This window comes from Lolium perenne, chromosome 1 (genome assembly GCF_019359855.2).
Source record: "Lolium perenne isolate Kyuss_39 chromosome 1, Kyuss_2.0, whole genome shotgun sequence".
In the NCBI taxonomy this organism is placed as follows: domain Eukaryota; kingdom Viridiplantae; phylum Streptophyta; class Magnoliopsida; order Poales; family Poaceae; genus Lolium; species Lolium perenne.
In genome coordinates, this window is record NC_067244.2 from 65,420,595 (window position 1) to 65,425,328 (window position 4,734).

Here is a 4,734-nt window from a genome sequence, read left to right on the forward strand (position 1 = left end):
TTTTTATGACCACCTTCTCTTTGAATTTCCATGTTCGAAACCAAAAACCACATATCTTCATGCTTGACTTCATGAGATGGAGTTTATGGTTAGGGGGTAGATACATGATTTCTCTGGTTTGAATATATCTAGACCTTGTTTATCAACTTAATTGAATGCTTACTATGTGACATAAGATGACTATGTGCATTGTTTTTTTTAATTTTCATGCCCATTTGAATCTTGGTCAAATCCTAGGTTAATTTGACCATGATTTAATCAACTTGAAAACATGAATATGAAAAATTAAGCATCTATCCTTCTTAGTCACTCCAATATGTAGCTCTTGGGAGGGTTTTTGAAATTTCCATGCTTGAAACCAAAAACCACTTCTCTTCATGCATGCTTGACTTCATAAGACAGAGTTTAGGGTTAGGGGGTAGATACAGGATTTCTCTGGTTTGAATATATCTAGACCTTGTTTATCAACTTAATTGAATGCTTACTATATGACATGAGCAGACCTTGGTTTTAATTTTTTATACCCATTTGAATCTTCGTCAAATCCTAGGTTTCTTAACCAAGATTTGAACAAGTTTAAAACATGAATATGAAAAAGTAAGCATGTATGCTTCTTAAGTCACTCCAAAATTGTGACGCCCCGGAACCGGTATCCAGAGGATTCCAGCGATCCCGCCGAAATCCGCACGATATCGATTCAGAGACGCCCTCCGACACGACGTGCGTGAAGAAACACACACGTGATGCCAGAGGAATTAACACGAGCGGTAACATTACAACAGGATTACAATAGAGCCCACAAGATACATATATTACAACAACGACTTCAACGAGTCAAGATACAAATATACAATACAAAGATCCAAATCATACAGAAGATCGAATACATCCGAGTACGGACAAGCTGCAAATTGGACTAAGAGTCCTGAAGATAACCAGTGGCGTCCATAACCCTGCCCAGGCCAAGCCGGAAGGGTAACCTTGCTAACGTCGTCTTCATCAAACATATCTTCATACCTGCCCGGTTATATCCCGTAGAAGCAGCAATAAGTACGGGTTCGTACTTAACAAGACTTCAAGACGTATAAGCATTCGTCAACCAGTCGTCCTTTGTACTTGAGGCACGCAGGGGACTTAGAGGACGCAAGAGGAACGTCATAGGCAATATGGTGGGGTTAAGCGGCAGCGCAAGCACTAAAAACCTATAGAGACACTCTACAACATTCGTCTAATCAGAGAAGGTGAGAGAGCGCATAAGGTAACAGATAAAATACTACACAAACATAACCCAGCCGATTACACATATCCCCTCCAACAATTGCAAAGAGGCAATGTAAAAGGCACTCAACGATGGACAAGTTTTATTGGGTAACGGTTGTAGTAAGGCTATATTACTACGCAAGTTATTATCAGATTATTAGCAACAAGATAACGGTGTAAGTTGTTCTACGATCAAGCTATGCAATTCCAAGTCGTCCATAACCGTGGACACGGCTTATCGATAAGATGTACACCCTGCAGGGGTTGCCCAAATGTAACCATACGCATGCTCGACCCACTTATGACAGGTGGATGTCTCACAACAAGACCGTTCCCAGTTCAACAAGAAAGTCTAGGGGGCCGCCCGACTAAGCTACCCGTGACGAAGTCCGGCCGTACTCCGAGACGGACTCAGGGTTTGCGTCGGCGGCTAGGCGTGCAAACCACACGCATCGCTAAACGTCCCGCGGGGTACAGTACAGAATATAAACACCCGAAGGCAATAGGAAGTAAACACCCGAAGGCAACAGTATATAAACATGCATGCGCCAAATAAAACCAAGGTTGTGGCCCCCTTTTCAACTAACTCGAGAAAAGGTAATGGGTGAGGGGGGTCCCAGTGAATCCCCACGCATGGGTAGAGCGCTCAGTCTCGGAACAGATAACAAGAACTCGGGTTCTAGGGGACATTAGCAAGTCAAAGTTCCGATGCTTTCGCAAAGGGGCTCACAGATGCCTCTGCTTACAATTTTAGTTGTTAACAATTAAGTAAAGCATGTGTATCTCCAACAACTGATATAGCATGTGACAACCTCCCAACAACCCAACATATCCCGATAAGATAACAGCAACGGTAACGAGAAAAAACAGCACTAGCATGCACTACGACTCGCAAGGCAGACCTGATAACCAAACAATAGCTGTAGGTGGTTGGTGGAGGCAATATAGGCTGCTTGAGGTAACAAGTGGAAGGGACACGTGATAAGAACGCAACTTAAGGATAGCATGAGGGAGAAGGCAAAATAAAATAGGTGAGCGACTCCTGCAGGGACAGGAGTATAGGGGAAAATGCTTGCCTGTTAAAGCTTGCCGAGGAACATCCGGAAAACTTGTCGTATCTCACCACACCACTTCGCGATCCTATCCGGGAAGAAGCAAATGCTGGAACACACAACGTATGCAAGTCTTACAACTACGGATAAAGAAGATCCAGCATGTTCATGATGATATGCATGACATGGCATAGATGGTGCAATGCATCTTATCCAATTTAATCGGAGTCAGAACCCCGGACACACAAATTAGGTTGGAGTTGCATTTCTACTGGCAAATTTAAGGGTGAATTAGCATGGCATATCATGGCAAGGTTGCGCTACTTCAATATTAAACGGAGCGGGGAAAACATAGTTGGTGTTCCGAAATACTCCGCATATATGTTAGATGAACATGCACGACTACCAACATGTGACATGATGCATGATGCAAACAGATGAATGGATGGTATATTCATGTTCTGCACATTTTTTTGATCAACTTTCATATATAAAATGTTGTGTTTTGATTTACGGTTTAAAAGATATGAATTATGCAAGATTTGCAAAAAGGGATAGGATAAACAGAGGCATGGGCTGGACCTGCAATGTCCTGGGCCTGATCTGGCCTACTGCGGGCGACAGATAGCTTCTGGTCACGCGGCGGGCGACGGACTGAGCCGACGGATCTCGGGCCAGGCCCATTGGCAGATCTGGAGAAGAAAAAGGTTTGGAGAGGGATTAATTCGCCTCCACCGGGAATTGAACACAGAACCAAACAACTAAATTGCAGGGAACAAACCACTACGGTACATTGCTGATCCTGTTTGTTTACTGGTGCGCTTCTAGAAGAACTGGCAGAATACTGAGACGGCTTCCAAGGTGCAGCCATGGCGGAAATTGATCAAGTGGAGCATCGATCCGGCGATTCGAGGCAAACCAGGATGCGAGAGACGGCGCGTTCGAACCGGAAGTCAAAGGGGAGTCTGAGCGAGGCCAAGTTGGAGCCGGGGAACCACCGGAGAAGCCACCGGCGACGGCATCTGTGAGCAAAACGGACGGTCACCGAAACCATGCCAGGAAGCTAAGGAGAAAAAGAAGAGGTCCAGGAGGTGCGGGAGGTTACCAGGAACGCATCGGTGTGCTCAGAAACGGAGGAGGAGGACGGAGACGGCCGGAATTCGAAGAAGATGCCGGCAGCCGGAGTGAGGATTCGGTGAATTCGGCGACAATTGAAGGCCTCCCAAGTCGATTCCTTGTATGAGGATGGAGAGGACGACGCAGCGGATCTCCTGGTACCCTTGGCTTGACGCGGGGTGGCCTGCTGCGATGGCGCCATGGCGAGGACGGTGGCTGCAGTGGAGTTTTCTTATTTCTGTTTCCCTTCCTGGAGAGGACGATGGTGGAGGAAGAAGAGAGGGGTGGCGGCGCAAGGGATGGGAAAGCAGCTAGGGTTTGGTTGGATCCGGAGAGGGATAAAGAGAGGGGATGGGAGCAGGTGGTGGTGGAGGACCACAGCGTGGTGGCGAAGGGCGAGCACGCCTTCTGCGTGACTCGTCCAGGAAGAGGACAGACGAGAAGGGGATACCCCTTCGATGTGTGGAGGTGGGCTGGACTCGGGCCAGAGAGAGAAGAGAGAGACTGGGCCGCCGGATGGGTTGCTGCGGTGGAAAAAAATAGAAGATGGGCTAGGGAGAGAGAGGGAGCCCAGGGAGGGGTGAGGGGTTTTTTATTTTTATGTTTTATTTTAAAACTGCTTGGGAAACTATTACAACAACAAAATAGAACAAAACCAATTTTATTTTAAAATAGGAAAATATCTGAAGGTATTTTATTTTGGTTTGTAGTATTGGTTTTAGGGTTTGGTTAAATGAAAAGACATAGGGGAGGTTTATTTCATAAACCATATGAGAGGGGAAAACAAAAATAGTTTTTTATTTAAAATAATTTTAATTTTGTTAAAATCATGTGGATGATATGATGCATGATGCATGATGATGCACAAAAAGAAAAACACAAACAAAATCTAATGGGGGTGCTACCCTGGGCCGTTACAATCGACACCACTAACAAGGAACCTCGCCCCGAGGTTCCACCTCAAGGTACGGGGGAGAGAGGTGAACTATCGGATCTTCAGGTGACGTGTCGATCTCCTCGACACCACTAACAAGAGTTCTTGCTCCATGTAGAATGGTCGACACCACCAACAAGAAGTCGTTGTTCTGCTGTCGATGATGCGCTTCTGTCGGATCCTCCGAAGATCGTACCTAATAGGATAAGGGCACAGATCGTCCAACCCGCGTCGGAACCTAAGACTCAGAGAACTCGGGTAAGAGAGAAGACTCAAAACTCGCATAGGTAAGAGGAGAAAGAATTAAGATAAGGAGAAAATTAAGAGCTAATCAGAACTATCGAACGAGTTTTAAAAAATAGTTTGGACTCT

General features: G+C 45.6%; 1 long non-coding RNA gene across 1 annotated transcript; it reads right to left on the reverse strand.

Annotated features, from left to right (window-relative positions):
- Positions 1 to 768: 768 nt before the first annotated feature.
- On the reverse strand, positions 769 to 3,894 carry LOC127295667 (uncharacterized). Its single transcript, XR_007848007.2, has 5 exons — positions 3,418 to 3,894; positions 3,094 to 3,334; positions 2,895 to 3,004; positions 2,337 to 2,421; positions 769 to 1,017 (listed from the first exon to the last, which is right to left on the reverse strand). It is a non-coding gene; the product is annotated as an uncharacterized lncRNA (long non-coding RNA).
- Between the last annotated feature and the right edge of the window lie 840 nt (positions 3,895 to 4,734).